Source organism: Octopus sinensis, unplaced genomic scaffold (assembly GCF_006345805.1).
Source record: "Octopus sinensis unplaced genomic scaffold, ASM634580v1 Contig11343, whole genome shotgun sequence".
Classification (NCBI taxonomy): domain Eukaryota; kingdom Metazoa; phylum Mollusca; class Cephalopoda; order Octopoda; family Octopodidae; genus Octopus; species Octopus sinensis.
The window spans coordinates 1-25921 of NW_021832342.1; the positions used below are offsets into that span (position 1 = coordinate 1).

The window sequence follows — 25921 nt, forward strand, 5'->3', positions numbered from 1 at the left end:
ATATTAACGTGAATTTTGGAAGATAATTTAATGAAATGTCCTCAACCTATTCTATACTATAATTTTTGTCACAAAGTGACTCTAATTGCAGTAGTAGATACAGGTAATTCAACAATATATAAAATTATTAAAATTTTGTTCAACATCGCTATAGAAAATGGGTTATTAGCTAATATTCAATTGGGTATACAACACAATTTTACGATAGAATTTGTTATTCTGGGTAAACTTTCTGATACCCATAATAATATTTATGGCAAAATAGGCCTTAATTTCATTTAAGGTTGTGGGAAATAACAAACTATCCTTTCTTTCGTTTTGTTTACGTTTAGCGTAACGTTTCGTTTCTGCCGCCGTATGATTCAAATGGGCTCATTCGAAAAAGTAAATAGAAATAGTCTAAGGCTTTACTCTTCTGGGAAAGTCTGTGGCTTGGTGCAGTTTCTTCAGAAAAATCACCGAATGAAACAGTTTTTAAATTTTCACTCCATTCAGGTACCAATTCGTTTTCTTTATCGCTGTCGGATTCACGTTTTCACTTTAATAGCTGCAACCTTGCAAAGAAAAGGAGGAGAAGGGTGATAGCGTCAGTGAACAATTCGCTCCCTTTGTGTGTGTGTGCGTTTGCGTGTGGTGTGTAAACCACATTAAGAAAAACATTTGACATACACACCAGAATGTGAGTTTTCTGTAAATTTTGCTTAATTGAGAGTTTAAATTTTAAAAACTGGACCTGGCATGACCATGCATTTACTCTAAAAATGCTAGGTAAATTGTAATTGAAGAAATCCTATATGTAGATTTCTATAAGTTACAAAGGGAGGCAGATAAAATCTGCCCTTTATAATAAGAGATATGTATGTATATATGTAACCGAACCCTAATTATTGTTAAAGATAAACACATAAATGGAACAGCATTTTTTTATTACACAAGGTTACAGAAAATAATCAATAAATTCGATAGGGTTCGGTTAGACACATACTTACACGCGTACGTACGTGCGTGCGTACGTACGTGCGTGCATGCGTACGTACGTGCGGGCGGGCGGGCGTTGCGTGTGTGCGTGCGTGCGTGCGTGCGTGCGGCGAGCGTGCGTACGTACGTACGTATGTATGTATGTATGTATACAGGTTAACATGCATTTTGTCGCCGCAAAAAAAAAAGGGAATATAAATTGTTCCGGAAAATTGCTGAAAAATTAATGTGAATTACGATAGAAGCCAGAAGTGATGATGCTGGCTTAACGAATGTATAGAACGTACGTATGTTAAATATATGAACACTTGATATATTTTATATAAGATGAAAACAATCATATTTACGTGGAAGCAACAGTCACTGATGCACGATGTGAGATTTGTGAACAGTTTTCTACGATTTCTAAATTTGTTTCGCAACACATGCTTATGAAGATATGACCTAAATAAATCGTCGCTAATCCCATATTGTCGCCCAAGTTACTTCTTGGCTGGAATCCATCGCCCGTGTAGAATTTGTGAAAGGATACTGTCATCGTTTGAATCAACAAAATTGAGCGCATGGTCGACAACTTCATGAGTGTAGAAGTTGTCAAGACCCACATATGAAGCCTACCCATGGGATATCAAATGCATTCCTGACAATATCCAATGCCCGATAAAGGTCCAAAGTGTTTCGTGCGTACGATGGCAGATGGAGTTCTTTATCTATCTCTATCTATCCACTCAGTCGAAGTCGACTCTCTCTTACTCGATTGATCAGTGTCCTCCAGTCAGTTCTATCCTGGGCCGCGTCTTTCAGATTGGCTATGTCCATTCCGGTATCACTTTGATGGTGTCAAGCCAGCGGGTTCTTGCTGGGCCTCTTCCTCTCTTGCCACTGACCATTCCGAGCATGATGTCCTTCTCCAGGGATTTTCTCTGCATAATTGACCAAATATGTCAATCTGTGCTTTGTGATCCTAGCTCTAGCGACATTTTCACAGCCTGATCTGCTTAAGAGTTCTTTATACAAGTTTGATATATCACGTGTCGTCACATCCGATTCTCTAGGACAATTAACACTCACTTTTTTTATAATAGTAAACTGTATATGATAACCCTGTATACCTAACATAAACTCGGAATACGAATATGGAAATGTGTAAAATAAGGGGGTAAAAAAAAATTAGCATCAAATGGCAGCGGTGGGATTCGAACCCACGCCTCCGAAGAGACTGGTGCCTTAAACCAGCGCCTTAGACCGCTCGGCCACGCTACCAATACGTTAACTGTTTGACAGATTAATAGAATTATAATGTCAGTGCGTGTTGTTTGGGTAAGATAATATTTATATGCAGAAGTGTTTTATATGCCGCCATTTTCAAAGCCTGTGAGTATGTATATACATATATGCATGCATGTATGTTGAGCGGGTGGATGCACCCTGGTCCCAAAAACTTCATGCTGAACCCTTTATTCCGTCCGCAAGGGTAGATTGATCTCATCCGAAAGTCATAGACAGGGATACTCTCCTTCCGATTACTTCCTTCTTTATCATACCCTTTGCTCGTTCCACTTCTACAACTGTGTGTGTCGGTGGGTGGAGGGTTCTTATTTTTGTTTCAGTCACTTGACTACGGCCATGCTGGAACACCACCTTGAATCAAACAAATCGCGCATACAACACATATAGTTGTAATTGATAATGAAGCAATCTGATAAATATTAAGTAATAAATCATACATCATATTTATTAGAAAATGTGAACATGGAACAAGATCACTGAAACAAAACAAAAAGGATGCATATTGGCAGCGGTGGGATTCGAACCCACGTCTCCGAAGAGACTGATGCCTTAAACCAGCGCCTTAGACCGCTCGGCCACGCTACCAGAGCCGTCGGCATGTCATATAATTTCCATATATATGGAGACAGCCACCAATATATATGTCTGTGGCTTTCGATTGGATAAAGTTACCCACTTTGCAAGATTTAAAAGCTATTAACTTCCTTATCTGTTAACTTATGACAAAAATGAATTTCATTTTCATACCAGGCATACAAAACTACATCAGTACATCAAATTTGAAAACAGCTGAAACAAAATTATAAAATGATAAACTGTGACAGCAACAGAAAAGAACACGGTTGACTTTGGAAGCATACTTTTGCCGTCATGGATAATATAAGGAAATATATCATACATCGTGTACTCCACCTTATTTCGAATTGGAGGGTACAAGGTCATTCTCAAAGTTTCCGGTAATTATTGTGCCGGCTCCTTTTACCGAACCGCCATATTAAGAGGACATAAAGAAAGCAGAACCGGTCGCCTATCGACAGTGGGGGACAAACACTTGACAAGGATAAACACACTTACATATATACATATATAAAACGGGCTTCTAAATATTTCTGACCGAAGCTATAGAAAACATTAGCACAAGGTGCCGCCCGATCGCGTACACACGCACACACAGACACATACACAAATATATGGATCAAAAATTAAAGGTATCACGAAAACGAGATTGAAAAAACAGCAAACAAACAAACGCTCAAGAAAATAGAAGGAAAAGCTTTTTATGCTTCGAGCATACGTTCTTCTAGAGTAAGGGTGTCCACAACCTTTTCTTCACTTGCGGTACATTTATATTCTTTCCAAAATCGGAATACACCTGTACAAAAAATATAACTAAAAATATAGGGGATAAAATTATATTCAGGTTACACTGCGGCACACCAAGCATTGTCTCGTGACACACCAGTGTGTCGCGACAACCCGTTGCAGAGCACTGTTCTAGACAAAGAATAGACGAGGGCAGAAAAAAAATGGAGAGAGAATTCAAAAAACGAGTTACAGTTAGACGTTTGTCGCATCCATAATGTTTGAGCTGTGTTGTAATTTTCATATGTATATGAAATATGAAAAAACAAATATACCAAAAACGTTATTAAAAGTTATTGGCAGCGGTGGGATTCGAACCCACGCCTCCGAAGAGACTGGTGCCTTAAACCAGCGCCTTAGACCGCTCGGCCACGCTACCGACAGCTGCAGGGTTACATTACAATATAGTCACCATGAGTATGCATCTCCTGTGAAAAACGATTTTTTATTATCAATATTTTACATGTATAAGGCAGCGAGCTGGCAGAAACGATAACACGCTGGACGAAATGCTTAGCGGTATTTCGTTTGCCGCTACGTTCTGAGTTCAAATTTTCCGCCGAGGTCGACTTTGTCTTTCATCCTTTCGGGGTCGATAAATTAAGTACCAGTTACGCACTGGGTCGATCAATCGACTTAATCCGTTGTTGTCTGTCTTGTTGCTCCTTCTGTTTACTACCCTTGTGGGTAGTAAAGAAATAGGTATTTCGTCTGACTTGATAATTTGATTTCAAATTCCGCCGAGATCAACTTTGCTTTCATCTTTGGGGGCGATAAATCAAGTACCAGTTGCGTACAGTGGCCGATCAAATGACTGGCCCCGTCCCCAAAACTTTCAGGCCTTGTGCCTAGAGTAGAAAAGAATACTTTACATGTATATATTTATCAAAATAATGTAGTTATCGAATCTAAATCTGATCAATGAAATGTTGCCAAAACTAATATGTGGCAGCGGTGGGATTTGAACCCACGCCTCCGAAGAGACTGGTGCCTAAAACCAGCGCCTTAGACCACTCGGCCACGCTACCAGAACAGTTCGACAGTCCATATATTACTATGAAATTATCACGCTATTGTGTAATCTCATAGGAAGATAAAGTATTTATGTGTGACAGTTTGACAGTCTTATACTTCGATATTTTGTGTATCTGTATGCACACACTCTCTCTCTCTCTCACCCCACCCCCTCTCATATATACTTATATAAAACGGGCTTCGACACAGTGGCTATCTTCTAAATTTTTCTAACCGAAGCTATCGAAAACATTAGCACAAGGTGCCGCCCGATCGCGTACACACGCACACACAGACTCACACACAAATATATGGACCAAAAATTAAAGGTATCACGAAAACGAGATTGAAAAAAAAAGCAAACAAACAAACGCTCAAGAAAATAGAAAGAAAAGCTTTTTATGCTTCGAGCATACGTTCTTCTAGAGTAAGTGGTCCACAACCTTTTTTTTTTCACTTGCGGTACATTTATATTCTTTCCAAAATTCGGAATACACCTGTACAAAAAATATAACTAAAAATATAGGGGATAAAATTATATTCAGGTTACACTGCGGCACACCAAGCATCGTCTCGTGACACACCAGTGTGTTCGCGACAAACCCGTTGCAGAGCACCGTTCTAGACAAAGAATGGACGAGGACAGAAAAGAAAGGAGAGAGAATACAAAAAACGAGTTACAGTTAGACGTTGAAACAAAACAAAAAGAATGTATATTGGCAGCGGTGGGATTCGAACCCACGCCTCCGAAGAGACTGGTGCCTTAAACCAGCGCCTTAGACCGCTCGGCCACGCTACCGACGAGAAGAATTACTACGTTACAATATAGTCATCATGAGTATGCATCTCCTGTGGGAAAACGATGTTTTATATATCAATGTTTTACATGTATAAGGCACCGTGCTGGGAGAATCGTTAGCACGCCGGGCGAAATGCTTACCGGTATTTCGTCTGTCATTACGTTCTGAGTTCAAATTCCGCCGAGTCGACTTTGCCGTTCATCCTTTCGGGATCGATTAAATAAGTACCAGATACGCACTGGGGTTGATGTAATCGACTTAATCCGTTTGTCTGTCCTTGTTTGTCCTTTCTCTATGTTTAGCCCCCTGTGGGTAGTAAAGAAATAGGTATTTCGTCTACCGTTACGTTCTGAGTTCAAATTCCGCCGGGCTCGATTAAATAAGTACCAGTTACGCACTGGGTCGATCTAATCGACTTAATCCGTTTGTCTGTCCTTGTTTGTCTCCTCTGTGTTTAGCCCCTTGTGGGTAGTAAAGAAATAGGTATTTCGCCCGACTTGATACTTTGAGTTCAAATTCCGCCCAGGTCAACTTTGCTTTCATCCTTTTGGGGTCGATAAATCAAGTACCAGTTGCGTACAGTGGCCGATCCAATGACTGGCACCGTACCCAAAACTCTCAGGTCTTGTGCCTAGAGTAGAAAAGAATACTTTACATGTATATATTTATCAAAATAATGTAGTTATCGAATCTAAATCTGATCATTGAAATTTTGCCAAAGTTAACATGTGGCAGCGGTGGGATTCGAACCCACGCCTCCGAAGAGACTGGTGCCTAAAACCAGCGCCTTAGACCACTCGGCCACGCTACCAGAACACTTCGGTAGTCCATATATTACAATGAAATTATCACGCTATTGTGTAATCTCATAGGAAGATAAAGTATTTATGTGTGACAGTTTGACAGTCTTATACTTCGATATTTTGTGTATCTGTATGCACACTCTCTCTCTCTCTCTCTCATTCACACTCCCCCTCTCTCACTCGCTCTTTCTCTCTCTATCTTTCTATGAATCTGTGTATGTGTATGTATGTATGTATGTATTATGTAAACACATGCCTACACTCACACACGCGCACACACACAGTAGGACAGAGAGGTCCTCACAGCCTTGTGAGTGGATTTGGTAGACGGAAACTGAAAGAAACCCGTCGGTAGCGTGGCCGAGCGGTCTAAGGCGCTGGTTTAAGGCACCAGTCTCCTCGGAGGCGTAGGTTCGAATCCCACCGCTGCCAATTTGTATTTTTTTTTTTTACATTTCCATATGTATATATATATATATATATATATATATATCAACAATTGAGGGTAAAATTAATTAATTAATCAATTTCACCAAGTGTTCAGTATGTAAAAGGACCATTTAAGGTGAATTCAAAATATTACATTATATAATTAGGGCTTAGTAAAATAAATTACTTTGCTACATACTGAACTTAGTAGAAATAGCAGCCAAAAAAAATTTTCTTAGCATTTCTACTACTTAAAGAAAATTTCTCTCAGATAACGTTTACTCCAGACAGCTCACGAAGGTTTGGAGGTAAATACAGAAAAATATCACAAGTACATAGATCGTTTGAGTACGTCAGCGTTTCAAGATTAGCCAAATAAAATCAGCATTTCTTTCGTCAGCTCAAAATTTCTTAATTTGTATTTGGAAACACTAAAAAGAAGGAACTTTACCTATCAGCGAACTTGTCGCTTCAGATGAACCACTCCAACTAACAGTGTCAACAAATTCAAAATGCGCAGGCGTAAATTTCTGCACTCCCCTTCCACCCACGTGGTCTATCTAGCAAACACTATATTTTAACCGCGAGAACCGAGGCAGTATGACCGAGAGAAATGAATTATAATATCAACAATTGAGGGTAAAATTAATTAATTAATCAATTTCACCAAGTGTTCAGTATGTAAAAGGACCATTTAAGGTGAATTCAAAATATTACATTATATAATTAGGGCTTAGTAAAATAAATTACTTTGCCACATACTGAACTTAGTAGAAATAGCAGCCAAAAAAAATTTTCTTAGCATTTCTACTACTTAAAGAAAATTTCTCTCAGATAATGTTTACTCCAGACAGCTCACGAAGGTTTGGAGGTAAATACAGAAAAATATCACAAGTACCTAGATCGTTTGAGTACGTCAACGTTTCAAGATTAGCCAAATAAAATCAGCATTTCTTTCGTCATACATGTATGTATGTATATATGTAACCGAACCCTAATTATTGTTAAAGATAACACATACATGGAACAGCATTTTTTATTACACAAGGTTACAGCAAATATTCAATAAATTCGATAGGGTTCGGTTATACACATACTTACACGCGTACGTACGTGCATGCGTATGTACGTGCGTACGTACGTGCGTGCGTACGTGCGGGCGGTGCGTGCGTGCGTGCGTGCGTGCGTGCGTGCGTGCGTGCGTGCGTGCGTGCGTGCGTGCGTGCGTGCGTGCGTGCGTACGTATGTATGTATGTATGTATGTATACAGGTTAACATGCATTTTGTCGCCGCAAAAAGAAAAAGGAAATATATATTGTCGTGAAAAATTGCTGAAAAATTAATGTGAATTACGATAGAAGCCGGAAGTGATGACGCTGGCTAAACGAATGTATAGAAGGTACGTATGTTAAATATAACATGAACACTTGATATATATAATGAAATTATTGTATACAGTGCTCAGGTGCACCACAACTTGTCAGAAAGTGCATATAAAGTACATGCAGTAATGTAGAAATGTCTGGAAAGTGAACATGCTTGTGTGTGTATGGAGGGGAGAAAATCAAGTGTGGTGTTGGCGAATCTCAGGAAGCATGGAAGTTTTGAAGGATGCAGTGCTCCGACAACTAACAACCGATGCCGGCAGTTTGTTCCACGCTTCAGCAACTCTCAGCGTGAAAAAATGGAGAGCTGTGCTGTTTTCTGACTTTGTAAATATGTCCACGGGTGTTAGATGGGTGGAGTTTGAAGAGGTGCTCAGAGTTATTGTTTGTGCGATGGTTGATAATGTTATGGGTGTCTGCCAAGTCAGCTGCCAGACGTCGGAGTTTCAATGTGTCCATGCCCAGGGAAGTAAGGCGTTCAGGATATGGCAAATGCCTGATGGAGGGTATTCTTTTGGTTGCACGTCGCTGAACAGCTTCCAGACGATTGATGTCCTGGGCAAGATAGGGGTTCCAGACCGGTGATGCAAATTCCAGGTGAGGTCTTACCATAGCTATATAAAGCCGCAGATAGATAGCCGGAGAGCGGCTCACAAAGGATTTGGTGAGTGATGCCAAGACACCCTCAGCCTTCTAGACAATTTTAGTGATGTGTTTTGTCCAACGCAAATCACTGTCGACAATAACACCCAGGTCACGTTCACTTGAAGACTTTTTGAGACTAGTGTTGTGGAGAGAGTAGGTGGACGCCGGGTTTCTCCTCCCAAAATGCATGGTGGTACATTTGTCCACAGCCAGCTTGAGTTGCCAGTCCTTGATCCACTGCTGCATTGTGTCCAGGTCTGCTTGCAATAGAGATCCATAGTGTACAGGATTTGACCTCTTTATTTCGAGATAAGATGAAAACAATCATATTTACGTGGAAGTAACAGTCACTGATGCACGAAATGAGATTTGTGAACAGTTTTCCACGATTTCTAAATTTGTTTCGCAACACATTCTTATGAAGATATGATTTAAATAAATCGTCGCTAATCCCATATTGTCGCCTGAGTTTCTTCATTGCGGGAATCCATCGCCCATGTAGAATTTGTGAAAGGATACTGTCATCGTTTGAATCAACAAAATTGAGCGCATGGTCGACAACTTCATGAGTGTAGAAGTTGTCTAGACCCACATATGAAGCCTACCCATGGGATATCAAAAGCATTCCTGACAATATCCAATGCCCGATAAAGGTCCAAAATGTTTCGTGCGTACGATGGCAGATGGAGTTCTTTATCTATCTCTATCTATCCGCTCAGTCGAAGTCGACTCTCTCCTACTCGATTGATCAGTGTCCTCTAGATAGTTCATATCAGATTGGCTATGTCCATTCCGGTATCACTTTTGATGGTGTCAAGCCAGCGGGTTCTTGCTGGGCCTCTTCCTCTCTTGCCACTGACCATTCCGAGCATGATGTCCTTCTCCAGGGATTTTCTCCGCATAATATGACCAAAATATGTCAATCTATGCTTTCTGATCCTAGCTTCTAGCGACATTTTCAGCCTGATCTGCTTAAGAGTTCTTTATACAAGTTTGATATATCACTGTCGTCACATCCGATTCTCTAGACAATTAACAATCACTTTTTTATAATAGTAAACTGTATATGATAACTTTGTATACCTAACATAAACTTGGAATACGAATATCAAAATGTGCAAAAAAGGGAGTAAAAAAATAAAAAGCATCAAATGGCAGCGGTGGGATTCGAACCCACGCCTCCGAAGAGACTGGTGCCTTAAACCAGCGCCTTAGACCGCTCGGCCACGCTACCAGAGCCGTCGGCATGTCATATAATTTCCATATATATGGAGACAGCCACCAATATATATGTCTGTGGCTTTCGATTGGATAAAGTTACCCACTTTGCAAGATTTAAAAGCTATTAACTTCCTTATCTGATAACTTATGACAAAAATGAAATTCATTTTCATACCAGGCATACAAAACTACATCAGTACATCAAATTTGAAAACAGCTGAAACAAAATTATAGAATGATAAACTGTGACAGCAACAGAAAAGAACACGGGTGACTTTGGAAGCATACTTTTGCCATCATGGATAATATCAGGAAATATAACATACATCGTGCACTCCGCCTTATTTCGAATTGGAGGGTATAAGGTCATTCTCAAAATTTCTGGTAATTATTGTGCAGGCTCCTTTTACCGAACCGCCATATTAAGAGGACATAAAGAAAGCAGAACCGGTCGCCTATCGACAGTGAGGGACAAACACTTGACAAGGATAAACACACTTACATATATACATATATAAAACAGGCTTCGACACAGTGGCTATCTTCTAAATTTTTCTAACCGAAGCTATACAAAACATTTGCACAAGGTGCCGCCCGATCGCGTACACACGCACACACAGACACACACACAAATATATGGACCAAAAATTAAAGGTATCACGAAAACGAGATTGAAAAAAAAGCAAACAAACAAACGCTCAAGAAAATAGAAGGAAAAGCTTTTTTGCTTCGAGCATACGTTCTTCTAGAGTAAGTGGTCCACAACCTTTTCTTCACTTGCGGTACATTTATATTCTTTCCAAAATTCGGAATACACCTGTACAAAAAATATAACTAAAAATATAGGGGATAAAATTATATTCAGGTTACACTGCGGCACACCAAGCATCGTCTCGTGACACACCAGTGTGTCGCGACAAACCCGTTGCAGAGCACTGTTCTAGACAAAGAATAGACGAGGGCAGAAAAGAAAATGGAGAGAGAATTCAAAAAACGAGTTACAGTTAGACGTTTGTCGCATCCATAATGTCTTGAGCTGTTGTAATTTTCATATGTATATGAAATATGAAAAAACAAATATACCCAAAAACGTTATTAAAAGTTGATTGGCAGCCGTGGGATTCGAACCCACGCCTCCGAAGAGACTGGTGCCTTAAACCAGCGCCTTAGACCGCTCGGCCACGCTACCGACGAGCTGCAGGGTTACATTACAATATAGTCACCATGAGTATGCATCTCCTGTGGGAAAAACGATTTTTTATATATCAATATTTTACATGTATAAGGCAGCGAGCTGGCAGAAACGATAACACGCCGGACGAAATGCTTAGCGGTATTTCGTTTGCCGCTACGTTCTGAGTTCAAATTCCGCCGAGGTCGACTTTGTCTTTCATCCTTTCGGGGTCGATAAATTAAGTACCAGTTACGCACTGGGTCGATCTAATCGACTTAATCCGTTTGTCTGTCCTTGTTTGCCCCTTCTGTTTACTACCCTTGTGGGTAGTAAAGAAATAGGTATTTCGTCTGACTTGATAATTTGAGTTCAAATTCCGCCGAGGTCAACTTTGCTTTCATCATTTTGGGGTCGATAAATCAAGTACCAGTTGCGTACAGGGGTCCATCCAATGACTGGCCCCGTACCCAAAACTTTCAGGCCTTGTGCCTAGAGTAGAAAAGAATACTTTACATGTATATATTTATCAAAATAATGTAGTTATCGAATCTAAATCTGATCAATGAAATGTTGCCAAAACTAACATGTGGCAGCGGTGGGATTCGAACCCACGCCTCCGAAGAGACTGGTGCCTAAAACCAGCGCCTTAGACCACTCGGCCACGCTACCAGAACAGTTCGGCAGTCCATATATTACTATGAAATTATCACGCTATTGTGTAATCTCAGGAAGTTAGAGTATTTATGTGTGACAGTTTGACAGTCTTATACTTCGATATTTTGTGTATCTATATGCACTCTCTCTCTCTCTCATCCCACCCCCTCTCATATATACTTATATAAAACGGGCTTCGACACAGTGGCTATCTTCTAAATTTTTCTAACCGAAGCTATAGAAAACATTAGCACAAGGTGCCGCCCGATCGCGTACACACGCACACACAGACACACCCACAAATATATGGACCAAAAATTAAAGGTATCACGAAAACGAGATTGGAAAAAAAAGCAAACAAACAAACGCTCAAGAAAATAGAAGGAAAAGCTTTTTATGCTTCGAGCATACGTTCTTCTAGAGTAAGTGGTCCACAACCTTTTTTTTTTCACTTGCGGTACGTTTACATTCTTTCCAAAATTCGGAATACACCTGTACAAACAATATAACTAAAAATATAGGGGATAAAATTATATTCAGGTTACACTGCGGCACACCAAGCATCGTCTCGTGACACACCAGTGTGTCGCGACAAACCCGTTGCAGAGCACCGTTCTAGACAAAGAATGGACGAGGACAGAAAAGAAAATGGAGAGAGAATACAAAAAACGAGTTACAGTTAGACGTTGAAACAAAACAAAAAGAATGCATATTGGCAGCGGTGGGATTCGAACCCACGCCTCCGAAGAGACTGGTGCCTTAAACCAGCGCCTTAGACCGCTCGGCCACGCTACCGATAACATGAAATGCTGCGTTACAATATAGTCATCATGAGTATGTATTTCTTGTGGGAAAAACGATGTTTTATATATCAATGTTCTATATGTATAAGGCGGCGAGCTGGCAGAATCGTTAGCACGCCGGACAAAATGCTTAGCGGTATTTCGTCTACCGCTACGTTCTGAGTTCAAATTCCGCCGAGGTTGACTTTGCCGTTCATCCTGGAGTCGATGTAATCGACTTAATCCGTTTGTCTGTCCTTGTTTATCCTCTCTGTGTTTAGTCCCTTGTGGGTAGTAAAGAAATAGGTATTTCGTCTACCGTTACGTTCTGAGTTCAAATTCCGCCGGGCTCGATTAAATAAGTACCAGTTACGCACTGGGTCGATCTAATCGACTTAATCCGTTTGTCTGTCCTTGTTTGTCTCCTCTGTGTTTAGACCCTTGTGGGTAGTAAAGAAATAGGTATTTCGTCTGACTTGATAATTTGAGTTCAAATTCCGCCGAGGTCAACTTTGCTTTCATCCTTTTGGGGTCGATAAATCAAGTACCAGTTGCGTACAGGGGTCGATCCAATGACTGACCACGTCCCCAAAACATTCAGGTCTTGTGCCTAGAGTAGAAAAGAATACTTTACATGTATATATTTATCAAAATAATTTGTTATCGAATCTAAATCTGATCATTGAAATTTTGCCAAAACTAACATGTGGCAGCGGTGGGATTCGAACCCACGCCTCCGAAGAGACTGGTGCCTAAAACCAGCGCCTTAGACCACTCGGCCACGCTACCAGAACACTTCGGTAGTCCATATATTACTATGAAATTATCACGCTATTGTGTAATCTCATAGGAAGATAAAGTATTTATGTGTGACAGTTTGACAGTCTTATACTTCGATATTTTGTGTATCTGTATGCACACTCCCTCTCTCTCTCATTCCCCCCCCCTCTCTCTCTTACTCGCTCTTTCTCGCCCTTTCTATCTATCTATCTTTTTATGCATCTGTATATATGTATGTATGTATGTATGTATGTATGTATTATGTAAACACATGCCTACACTCTCAGACGTACACACACACAGTAGGACAGAGAGGTCCTCACAGCCCTGTGAGTGAATTTGGTAGACGGAAACTGAAAGAAGCCCGACGTATATATATATATGAATATTTTTTAGACCACTCCCCTAAGAAAGACAGTTTGTGCCCTGCCTACCCCAAAAAAAGTCCCCCACCACCACCCCATCAAATCTGCCTAAATGTATATATGCCAAAACTATTCTTGACGCCAAGCTTCCTGATCATTTCATTCGAATGAAACAGTTCTAGTCCTGTAGAAGCTCCTTCTATAAAATAAATTAATTTACTCTGCCATGTATTGAGTACCTTATTTACTGTGGTTAACCACGACTCAACCCGGGACCTACATATATATATATATCCGAAGGTACGGATCCATTTTGCCGACTTCCCTTACCTACATTGGCGCTATCGACGAGAGGCTGTATATATATATATTCATATATATATCTATATAAACAAAACCAACATGCTCTGACATTATTGACATAATTTCATATAAATATATCATAGCTACGACATATCGGTAGCGTGGCCGAGCGGTCTAAGGCGCTGGTTTAAGGCACCAGTCTCTTCGGAGGCGTGGGTTCGAATCCCACCGCTGCCAATTTGAATTTTTTTTTACATTTCCATATATATATATATTATATATATATATATATATATGTATGTATGTATGTATGTATACATATATATGATCGGTGGCCCAAGAGTAACCGAACCCTAATTATTGTTAAAGGTAACACGTAAATGGAACAGAATTTTTTATTACACAAGGTTACAGCAAATATTTAATAAATTCGATAGGGTTCGGTTATACACATACTTACATGCGTACGTACGTGCATGCGTGCGTGCGTGCGTGCGTTCGTGCGTGCGTAATTACGTATGTATGTATGTATGTATGTATGTATGTATGTATGTATACAGGTTAACATGCATTTTGTCGCCGCAAAAAAAAAGGGGGGGAATATAAATTGTCGCGAAAAATTGCTGAAAAATTAATGTGAATTACGATAGAAGCCGGAAGTGATGACGCTGGCTTAACGAATGTATAGAAGGTACGTATGTTAAATATATGAACACTTGATTTATTTTATATAAGATGAAAACAATCGCATTTACGTGGCAGCAACAGTCACTGTTACACGAAATGAGATTTGTGAACAGTTTTCCACGATTTCTAAATTTGTTTCGCAACACATGCTTATGAAGATATGATTTAAATGAATCGTCGCTAATCCCATATCGTCGCCTGAGTTTCTTCATGGCGGGAATCCATCGCCCGTGTAGAATTTGTGAAAGGATACTGTCATCGTTTGAATCAACAAAATTGAGCGCATGGTCGACAACTTCATGAGTGTAGAACTTGTCTAGACCCACAGACATATGGGTCTACCGTTACGTTCTGAGTTCAAATTCCGTCGGGCTCGATTAAATAAGTACCAGTTACGCACTGGGGTCGATATAATCGACTTAATCCGTTTGTCTGTCCTTGTTTGTCTCCTCTGTGTTTAGCCCCTTGTGGGTAGTAAAGAAATAGGTATTTCGTCTGACTTGATACTTTGAGTTCAAATTCCGCCGAGGTCAACTTTGCTTTCATCCTTTTGGGTCGATAAATCAAGTACCAGTTGCGTACAGGGGCCGATCCAATGACTGGCCCCGTCCCCAAAACTCTCAGGTCTTGTGCCTAGAGTAGAAAAGAATACTTTACATGTATATATTTATCAACATAATGTAGTTATCGAATCTAAATCTGATCAATGAAATGTTGCCAAAACTAACATGTGGCAGCGGTGGGATTCGAACCCACGCCTCCGAAGAGACTGGTGCCTAAAACCAGCGCCTTAGACCACTCGGCCACGCTACCAGAACAGTTCGACAGTCCATATATTACAATGAAATTATCACGCTATTGTGTAATCTCATAGGAAGTTAGAGTATTTATGTGTGTCAGTTTGACAGTCTTATACTTCGATATTTTGTGTATCTGTATGCACACTCTCTCTCTCTCTCTCTCATTCACACTCCCCTCTCTCTCACTCGCTCTTTCTCGCTCTATCTATCTATGAATCTGTGTATGTGTATGTATGTATGTATGTATTATGTAAACATATGCCTACACTCACACACGCACACACACACAGTAGGACAGAGAGGTCATCACAGCCTTGTGAGTGGATTTGGTAGACGGAAACTGAAAGAAGCCCGTCGTATATATATGAATATATATATATATATATATATATATATTATATATATATATATATATATATATATATATATATATATGTATATGTATATATATATATATATATATATATATATATATGTATATATATATATATAGATATATATATATATATATATATATATATATATTATATATATATGAATATACATATATATATATTCATATATATATATATATATATTCATATATATATATATATTCATATATATATATACATATAAATATTATCTTACAAAACCAACATGCTCTGACATTATTGACATAATTTCTTATAAATATATCAGCTCTTCACCATATCGGTAGCGTGGCCGAGCGGTCTAAGGCGCTGGTTTAAGGCACCAGTCTCCTTGGAGGCGTGGGTTCGAATCCCACCGCTGCCAATTTTTTTTTTTTTTTACATTTCCATATATGTATATATATGTATGTATATATTCATATATATATTAATAAATGAAATAAAACATATGCATATATATAAACATATATGTACGTACCTACCTCTACATGTACATATACACGCATATATGAGTACAGGACACCAAAGGGACGTCGAACACAATGAGAAACGAAAACATAGACACAAACCAGAGGAACTGGACATTTTTTTAAAACAACAAAAAAATAGAGTACAGCACAATTAACACAAAGAAAAAAAACCCTTCCTCAGTCGCTACGGTTTCATCTACTCTACGTTTCGAAGGATAAAAGCGAGACGTATCTTCGACAAGAAACTTTCCGGCCCAAGAGAAACCGAACCCTAATATTGTTAAAGGTAACACATAAATGGAACAGAATTTTTTATTACACAAGGTTACAGCAAATATTCAATAAATTCGAGAGGGTTCGGTTATACACATACGTGCATGCGTACGTACGTGCATGCGTACTTACGTGCATGCGTGCGTGCGTGCGTGCGTGCGTACGTACGCACGTACGTACGTATGTATGTATGTATGTATGTATGTATGTATGTATGTATGTATGCATGTATGTATACAGGTTATCATGCATTTTGTCGCCGCAAAAAGAAAAAGGGAATATAAATTGTTGCGAAAAATTGCTGAAAAATTAACGTGAATTACGATAGAAGCCGGAAGTGATGACGCTGGCTTAACGAATGTATAGAACGTACGTATGTTAAATATAACATGAACACTTGATATATTTTATATAAGATGAAAACAATCGCATTTACGTGGCAGCAACAGTCACTGATGCACGAAATGAGATTTGTGAACAGTTTTCCACGATTTCTAAATTTGTTTCGCAACACATGCTTATGAAGATATGATTAAAATAAATCGTCGCTAATCCCATATTGTCGCCTGAGTTTCTTCATGGCGGGAATCCATCGCCCGTGTAGAATTTGTGAAAGGATACTGTCATCGTTTGAATCAACAAAATTGAGCGCATGGTCGACAACTTCATGAGTATAGAAGTTGTCGAGACCCACATACGAAGCCTACCCATGGGATATCAAATACATTCCTGACAATATCCAATGCCCGATAAATGTCTTAAGTGTTTCGTGCGTACGATGACAGATGGAGTTCTTTATGCAAGTTTAATATATCACTGTCGTCACTTCCGATTCTCTAGGACAATTAACAATCACATTTTACAATAGTAAACTGTATATGATAACTTAGTATACCTAACATAAAATCGGAATACGAATATGGAAATGTACAAAATAAGAGGGTAAAAAAAAAAGCAAGCATCAAATGGCAGCGGTGGGATTCGAACCCACGCCTCCGAAGAGACTGGTGCCTTAAACCAGCGCCTTAGACCGCTCGGCCACGCTACCGACACGTTTGCCGTTTGACAGATTAATATTAAATTATAATGTCAGTGCGTGTTGTTTGTGTAAGATAATATTTATATGAAGAAGTGTTTTATATGCCGCCATTTTCAAAGCCTGTGAGTATGTATATACATATATGCATGCATGTATGTTGAGCGGGTGGATGGAAAGTTGTGTCATTATGCACCCTGGCCCAAAGAACTTCATGCTGAACCCTTTATTCCGTCCGCAAGGGTAGATTGATCTCATCCGAAAGTCAATACCAGGGATACTTTCCTTCCGATTACTTCCTTCTTTATCATACCCTTTGCTCGTTCCACTTCTACAACTGTGTGTGTGTGGGGGGGGGGGTTCATATTTCACTCATTTGACTACGGCCATGCTGGAACACCACCTGAATCAAACAAATCGCGTATACAACACATATAGTTGTAATTGATAATGAAGCAATCTGATAAATATTAAGTAATAATTCATAGATCATATTTATTAGAAAATGTAAACATGGAATAAGAACACTGAAAGAAAACAAAAAAAATGTACATTGGCAGCGGTGGGATTCGAACCCACGCCTCCGAAGAGACTGGTGCCTTAAACCAGCGCCTTAGACCGCTCGGCCACGCTACCGATATGGTTACTGCTTGATATATTAATATGAAATTTTTAATATCAGATAATATTTATATGAAGGAGTATTTTATATATCACTATTTTCAAAGCATGTATGAATGTGTATATGTATGCATATCGGGCTTCTACTATTACTGATGGTAGTGGTGGGAGGAGCTGCTCACTTGTGGTCCGTACGGAATGATGTGTGTATCCTATGATGGCCTTAGGAGCCATATGAGATGTCATCAGCGATAGGAAGACCAAACTTGAAATTTTTGCTGAACTCATCTACCATACCTAAAATAATATATATATATACATACATTCATACATACATAGATACATACATACACATATATATATATATGTATATGTATATATATATATATACATATATATATATATGTATATATATATATATGTATATATATAAATGTATATATATAAATGTATATATATATATATATATAATATATATATATGTATGTATGTATGTGTGTGTGTGTGTGTGCGTGCGTGTGTGTGTGTGTGGTGTGTGTGTGTGTGTGTTGTGTGTGTGTGTGCGTGTATCTTCGTGTCTGTGTTTGTTCCCCACCATCGCTTGACACCGGAGTTGGTGTTTTTATATAGCGGTCCGGCAGAAGACATCGATAGAATAAGTACTAGGTTCGAAATCGTTCGACTAAAATTCTTCAAGGCGGTACCCCACCATGGCCGCCGTTTAATGACTGAAACAAATAAAAGATAGAAAATATATACGTGTGCTTGTGGGTGGGGTTGTGTACTCATGTATATGTTTATGTATAATAGCATGAAAGAGATTTGGTTAGTACTTCTAGCAAAATATATCGGGTCCTTGACTTGGGCTTCTTCTGGTACGTAATACACACAGGAATGGAATGAACGTGACAGCACTGTAATTCCGCCTTTCTAAAGAATAAAATCCCTGTCTATATGTATTCAGATATGCCTCACTTACCGCTATCAAACATTTTACAGAGCTACAGCTGAAATTTCAATTGGATTGATTACACAACCACATTTGTTGTAGCCCGATATCTGACATGCGTGCGAAAATGAACGTCTATAGACACGCACTGATCCACAGGCATACATGCACGCATATTCACGCACGTGCATATACACACATGCATTCATGCGTTTATACATTCATGGGTGTGTATGTGTGTGTGCATATATATTATATATATGTATGTATATATATATATATGTGTGTGTGTGTGTGTGTGTGTGTATGTATGTACATATATACGTATATATGTGCATATTTACATATATGCATATGTGTGTGTGTGTGTGCGTGCGTGCATACCCGTGTATATCTATTCATGCAATATATATATATATATATATATATATATATATATATATATATATATAATATATATATATTCAAAATGTGTACCGCGTGTGTATCGTTGGCGATTTTTTTTCCTCCGTCTTCCCTCCCTTGGATCTTTCCTTTTCCTATGTTTCTGACGAAGAGCTCCGCTCAAAATGTTAAATCCTCCTTCTTTCATTCCTTTCCTGACCGCCCAATAACACTATACTTATTCCAAGTCCTCGCGTTGTTGTGTTTTCTCTTTGTGTTTTCATGTTTGGATTAACTTTATATATATATATATATTATATAAAAGGGCTTAGTAAAATAATTACTTTGCCGCATACTGAACTCGTTAGAAATAGCAGCTAAAAAAACTATTTCTAACACTTAAAGAAAACCTCTCTCATATAGTGCTTGCTCAATTCAACCCAAGAAAGTATGAGGGTAGAGACATTAAAAAATCAAATGCAAAGGTTATTTGAGTACGTACGTTTCAAGATTAGCCAAATTCGACCCTTCTCTCATCAGCTCAGAATGCCTTGTTTGAGTTTGAAAACACTGAAAATGGGAGCATACCCTTTCGGCTTGTTATCGCTTCTGAAGATCTGCTCCCAACTAACAGTGCTAGCTAACTCAAATATGCAAGAGAAAAATTTCTGTTCTCCCCTTTCCACCAGCGTGGGTTAAAATCAGCAAACACTATGCTTTTTTTCGGTAAAATCCAAGACAATTAAGTAGAGAGAGATGAATTATAATTTCAACAATTGAGGGTAAAATTAATTAATAATTAATCAATTTCACAAGTATTCAGTATGCAAAGGGACCATTTAAGGCAAATTCAAATTATTACATTATATAAAAGGCTTAGTAAAAAAATTACTTTGCCGCATACTGAACTCGTTAGAAATAGCAGCTAAAAAAACTATTTCTAACACTTAAAGAAAACCTCTCTCATATAGTGCTTGCTCAATTCAACCCAAGAAAGTATGAGGGTAGAGACATTAAAAAATCAAATGCAAAGGTTATTTGAGTACGTACGTTTCAAGATTAGCCAAATTCGACCCTTCTCTCATCAGCTCAGAATGCCCTTGTTTGAGTTTGAAAACACTGAAAATGGGAGCATACCCTTTCGGCTTGTTATCGCTTCTGAAGATCTGCTCCCAACTAACAGTGCTAGCTAACTCAAATATGCAAGAGAAAAATTTCTGTTCTCCCCTTTCCACCAGCGTGGGTTAAAATCAGCACAAACACTATGCTTTTTTTCGGTAAAATCCAAGACAATTAAGTAGAGAGAGATGAATATAATTTCAACAATTGAGGGTAAAATTAATTAATTAATTAATCAATTTCACCAAGTATTCAGTATGCAAAGGGACCATTTAAGGCAAATTCAAATTATTACATTATTAAAAGGGCTTAGTAAAATAAATTACTTTGCCGCATACTGAACTCGTTAGAAATAGCAGCTAAAAAAACTATTTCTAACACTTAAAGAAAACCTCTCTCATATAGTGCTTGCTCAATTCAACCCAAGAAAGTATGAGGGTAGAGACATTAAAAAATCAAATGCAAAGGTTATTTGAGTACGTACGTTTCAAGATTAGCCAAATTCGACCCTTCTCTCATCAGCTCAGAATGCCCTTGTTTGAGTTTGAAAACACTGAAAATGGGAGCATACCCTTTCGGCTTGTTATCGCTTCTGAAGATCTGCTCCCACTAACAGTGCTAGCTAACTCAAATATGCAAGAAAAAATTTCTGTTCTCCCCTTTCCACCAGCGTGGGTTAAAATCAGCAAACACTATGCTTTTTTTCGGTAAAATCCAAGACAATTAAGTAGAGAGAGATGAATTATAATTTAACAATTGAGGGTAAAATTAATTAATTAATTAATCAATTTCACCAAGTATTCAGTATGCAAAGGGACCATTTAAGGCAAATTCAAATTATTACATTATATAAAAGGGCTTAGTAAAATAAATTACTTGCCGCATACTGAACTCGTTAGAAATAGCAGCTAAAAAAAATATTTCTAACACTTAAAGAAAACCTCTCTCATATAGTGCTTGCTCAATTCAACCCATGATTTTTTAATGTCTCTACCCTCATACTTTCTTGGGTTGAATGAGCAAGCACTATATGAGAGAGGTTTTCTTTAAGTGTTAGAAATAGTTTTTTTAGCTGCTATTTCTAACGAGTTCAGTATGCGGCAAAGTAATTTATTTTACTAAGCCCTTTTATATAATGTAATAATTTGAATTTGCCTTAAATGGTCCCTTTGCATACTGAATACTTGGTGAAATGATTAATTAATTAATTAATTTTACCCTCAATTGTTGAAATTATATATATATATATATATAAATGGTGAATCCCAGTGCATGATGAGTTTCATGTTTAAAGATGTGTTGGAACGTGATCCGGCATTTAAAATACCAAAAACGGTCCATGAAAGGGAGTATGTAGTTTAAGGCTCATGTTTGTTTATGACTTAAATCCTTAGGACGATTGGTTTCTAATCAAGAAACAAAGTTCCGGTCTTGGAATATAACTATTAACAACAATACTGGTTTGCTTGCTTAGATTTAGAAAATTCTTGCATATTTTCCGTGTTCCACCAACAGGAATTTTTTTATTACTTTGAAGAATATGATGGACTTCGACTTTGCATGATTGCCTAAATTTTTCAAGGTTTTTTTTCTTTTAGTAATAGGGCTTTGTGCTTTGGAACCTAGCGTTTTGAGTTCAGTTCCACTGCGCAGTACCTCGAGCAAGTATCTGTTACAATAACCCCTGCCTGATCAAATCCTTGCGAGTGAATTAGGTAAACGGAAACTGAGTTGAAGCCCGTCGCATGTGTGGTTGTGTTTATGTGCGTGTGTGTATGTCTGTCTGTCTGTCAGTCTATTTATTAATTTATGTTTGTTTGTTCCTGCCAACCGCTTCACAACCAGTGATTGTTTGTCAACATCCCCCGTAATACAAGCGGTTCGGCAAAAAGGATTGATAGACTAAGTACCAGACTTGAAAATAAGGACCGGCGTCGATTTGTTTGACCAAACCCTTCAAGGCTGTGCCCCAGTAAGGCCACAGTCCAGTGGCTGAAACAAGTAAAAGATAAATGATAAATGATATCTTTGTAACACTAGGACAGCGAGCTGACAGAAGCGTTAGCACGCCGGGCGAAATGCTTAGTGGTATTCCGTCTGTGTTTATCTTTTGAGTTCAAATTCCGCCGAGGTCGACTTTGCCTTTTATCCTTTCGGGGTCGATTAAATAAGTACCAGTTGCGCACTGTCGTCCTTGTTTGTCCTCTCTGTATTTAGCCCCTTGTGGGTAGTAAAGAAATAGGTATTTCGTCTGCCGCTACGGCCTAGTTCAAATTCTGCCAAGGGATAAACTAAGTACCATTTGCCTACTGAGGTCCATTCTGATCCACTGGACCCCTCCCCCAAAATTTCGGATCTTGTGCCTAGAGTAGAAAAGAATATCTTCGTAACACTGTATGATAATGATTGTGGACACAAAGTTGATGGTTTCGAATCAGTTGTCCATAATGTTCATTTTTCCTTTTTCTGTTTTCTTTTTTCATTGATTTTGAATGAAATGTTCACATCCATCGGATACACTTGCCTCTATAACAATACATAATGTGTTGTTTTCGGTGTCTAACAACTTAGTACGGTCTGTTTTGCTTGCATTTTTGTGAAACTTTTCATGTGAATGTTCCTTCAATATTCTTTGCAGTGAAATGTGTGAATGTACTCAACATTAATGTACACACGTTAGTATGTTGTTTTATCTATCCTAGGGCAGTCTTTTAATAAGAAAAAATACTGTATATTGTTTTACGTATAATATCATGTTGCATTGAAAGATGCTTTTTTATGATACTTGGGCCAGCTGTTGATACATGCGTAATGTCTCCTACGGATATGTGACATGTAGCTATGCATACATATATACATACATATATATAATTATATATATATATATATATATATATATAATATATATATATGCCTGTTTGTATTTATTTATGTATGTATGTATGTATGTATGCATTTGTAAGCGTGTGGGCGTGTGCAGGTACGTTTGAATGAATGAATTAATGAATGGTGTATGTAAGCACTTTGTGTGGTATGTTAGTATACATGTACGTATGTCTGTATATATGTTTGTACGTATTACATATATGTTGTTGTATATATGCATACATGTGCATATGTAAGAATTTATCTATCTGTATATGTATGTCTCCTTGTATGAATATATGTATATATTTGCGTGAATGTATGTAGCTATATGTGTATGTCTGTACAAGTATACGTTTGTACCATAGTCTTCTGAAGACTGACTGAAAGTCCGAACTCTTCCCACGCAACTGAGAAACAGTCCGTCAGGAGCTGCGTATTTTCCTCAGAGTAGGTTATGAGATTGCAAACAGCAACGTAAAGGAGATTATGAATGAGAGTCAGGACAATTTTTTTTATCTGTAGTAAAACGACGGATGTTGAAAAGCTCTCCTGTTGTGCGGTAACGGATGTTGATACCGACTTCACAATGCGCAAGGCATGCAAATTAACAATAACAAATATGGCGAACAATATAGGAAACAGGTGATCACCCTGTTTAACACTAGATTCAAACTAAGATGGATTCCGGTAGTGCGCCGTTACTTTCATGTTACCACAAAGAGATTGAAAGACACCTATCGACTTTTCCGGATACCCCAACTTGAGAAGGACTCACCAATGTAGTGTTGGTAAAATTAATGTAACACTTGTACGGGTCAGATTGTTGTTCTCTGGGCTTGTCTTGAACCTGTTGAGCCGAAAGATTTTCTACCTCGATTTTATCGAAAACCACGTTGTGATTCGAGAAGAATGTCTGGTGCAACATGAACCAACAACCGATTGAAAAGTATCCTTACAAAGGTTTTTCCAACAATTGACAACAAGGAAATCCTATGTTAGTAATTACATATGCCTTTCTTATACAAAGAACCGAGAAAGGCTTCTCTCCACTCTTGTGGGATTTCGCCTCTTGTCCACACTATGTGAAATATGATAAATAAAAGCCCCAGTGTCTCATCAACACCTTTCTGAACCAGTTCAACTACTATGCCACGATTGCCAAGAGCTTTCCCGGTGTTCATCAATATTACAGCTACCATTATTTCATTATTAAGGGTTGGATCATCAACCCGGTGGATTATCAAGCTGTTGAATCACAGACCTTCGATTGTAGCAGGATTTGCTACAGCCTCACAGTTCAAGACATCGCCAAGAAACTACCGGTCGCTGGCTTTGATTTCGTCTCGCTTGCACAGCAGTGAATTACCTGCCTTTGCTCGCAGAGGTTCAAAGACGGAGAATGGTGGGCCTACACTGCACGCAATTGATTGCACAGAGATTTCTAATCTCGTTTGTCAGCGACTAAACGTCCTTTTTCTTGCGACGAAACGTACTTTGCTGCCCGTAGCTCTTGCTGGAAGGCATCAGAAAGCCTCGTTTCTGAGAGCGTAAATATACAGAGACTATATCGAGACAATTCACTACATATGAAAGCAGTACGGTACTCAGTTCAGAACCGTACCAATTCTACACATACATATATGCATATATATATATATATATGCATATATATATATATATTATATATATATATATATATATATATATATTATAATATATATATATATATATATATATATATATATATTATATATATATATATATATATATATATTATATATATATATGGTGCTATTAAGTTAGACATGGCCTGGACCAATCTTTGGTCGAACATATCTAAGTTTATCTAAGTTTATATATATATATATATATATATATATTATAACATATATATAATTTATATTATTATATGAGTGAACGCCACGCAGCCTCTTCCAAGTAAGTTTTATCTTCTACCTACCAATCTACCTATCTATCTATCTATCTATCTATCTATCTTTTATCTATCTATCTATATGTGTGTGATTGTATGTGTGTGTATGTGTATGTGTGTGTGTGTACTTGAAGGTATATGAACAAACACAATTTAGACACCCATTATTACATCGTTATGCCACACGCTTAAGTATAGAGTACACACACACAGACACACACATGCACACAGACGTGGACACACACACACAGAGGGAGATAGAGGGAGAGAGGGGGAAGGAAGGAAGAGGGACGAGAGAAAGGTTATGCTGTGTGATGTCAGAGAAGTGATTTATGGAGAAGTAAACCAATAAAAGAACGAGAGGTGGGATACGACATGTATAA

General features: G+C 38.3%; 17 non-coding genes across 17 annotated transcripts; 3 read left to right on the forward strand and 14 right to left on the reverse strand.

The window, feature by feature from the left end:
• Positions 1–2159: 2159 nt before the first annotated feature.
• On the reverse strand, positions 2160–2241 carry Trnal-aag. The gene has a single exon. It is a non-coding gene; the product is annotated as a tRNA-Leu (tRNA).
• Positions 2242–2771: 530 nt separating this feature from the next.
• On the reverse strand, positions 2772–2853 carry Trnal-aag. The gene has a single exon. It is a non-coding gene; the product is annotated as a tRNA-Leu (tRNA).
• A 1074-nt stretch (positions 2854–3927) lies between these two features.
• Trnal-aag lies at positions 3928–4009 on the reverse strand. Its single transcript has one exon. It is a non-coding gene; the product is annotated as a tRNA-Leu (tRNA).
• Positions 4010–4576: 567 nt separating this feature from the next.
• On the reverse strand, positions 4577–4658 carry Trnal-uag. Its single transcript has one exon. It is a non-coding gene; the product is annotated as a tRNA-Leu (tRNA).
• A 703-nt stretch (positions 4659–5361) lies between these two features.
• Trnal-aag lies at positions 5362–5443 on the reverse strand. The gene has a single exon. It is a non-coding gene; the product is annotated as a tRNA-Leu (tRNA).
• Positions 5444–6173: 730 nt separating this feature from the next.
• Positions 6174–6255, reverse strand: Trnal-uag. Its single transcript has one exon. It is a non-coding gene; the product is annotated as a tRNA-Leu (tRNA).
• Positions 6256–6597: 342 nt separating this feature from the next.
• On the forward strand, positions 6598–6679 carry Trnal-aag. Its single transcript has one exon. It is a non-coding gene; the product is annotated as a tRNA-Leu (tRNA).
• A 3179-nt stretch (positions 6680–9858) lies between these two features.
• Trnal-aag lies at positions 9859–9940 on the reverse strand. Its single transcript has one exon. It is a non-coding gene; the product is annotated as a tRNA-Leu (tRNA).
• Positions 9941–11034: 1094 nt separating this feature from the next.
• Positions 11035–11116, reverse strand: Trnal-aag. The gene has a single exon. It is a non-coding gene; the product is annotated as a tRNA-Leu (tRNA).
• A 572-nt stretch (positions 11117–11688) lies between these two features.
• On the reverse strand, positions 11689–11770 carry Trnal-uag. Its single transcript has one exon. It is a non-coding gene; the product is annotated as a tRNA-Leu (tRNA).
• A 698-nt stretch (positions 11771–12468) lies between these two features.
• On the reverse strand, positions 12469–12550 carry Trnal-aag. The gene has a single exon. It is a non-coding gene; the product is annotated as a tRNA-Leu (tRNA).
• A 694-nt stretch (positions 12551–13244) lies between these two features.
• Trnal-uag lies at positions 13245–13326 on the reverse strand. Its single transcript has one exon. It is a non-coding gene; the product is annotated as a tRNA-Leu (tRNA).
• An 814-nt stretch (positions 13327–14140) lies between these two features.
• Trnal-aag lies at positions 14141–14222 on the forward strand. Its single transcript has one exon. It is a non-coding gene; the product is annotated as a tRNA-Leu (tRNA).
• Positions 14223–15403: 1181 nt separating this feature from the next.
• Positions 15404–15485, reverse strand: Trnal-uag. The gene has a single exon. It is a non-coding gene; the product is annotated as a tRNA-Leu (tRNA).
• Positions 15486–16167: 682 nt separating this feature from the next.
• On the forward strand, positions 16168–16249 carry Trnal-aag. The gene has a single exon. It is a non-coding gene; the product is annotated as a tRNA-Leu (tRNA).
• Positions 16250–17594: 1345 nt separating this feature from the next.
• On the reverse strand, positions 17595–17676 carry Trnal-aag. The gene has a single exon. It is a non-coding gene; the product is annotated as a tRNA-Leu (tRNA).
• A 542-nt stretch (positions 17677–18218) lies between these two features.
• On the reverse strand, positions 18219–18300 carry Trnal-aag. The gene has a single exon. It is a non-coding gene; the product is annotated as a tRNA-Leu (tRNA).
• Positions 18301–25921: the final 7621 nt, after the last annotated feature.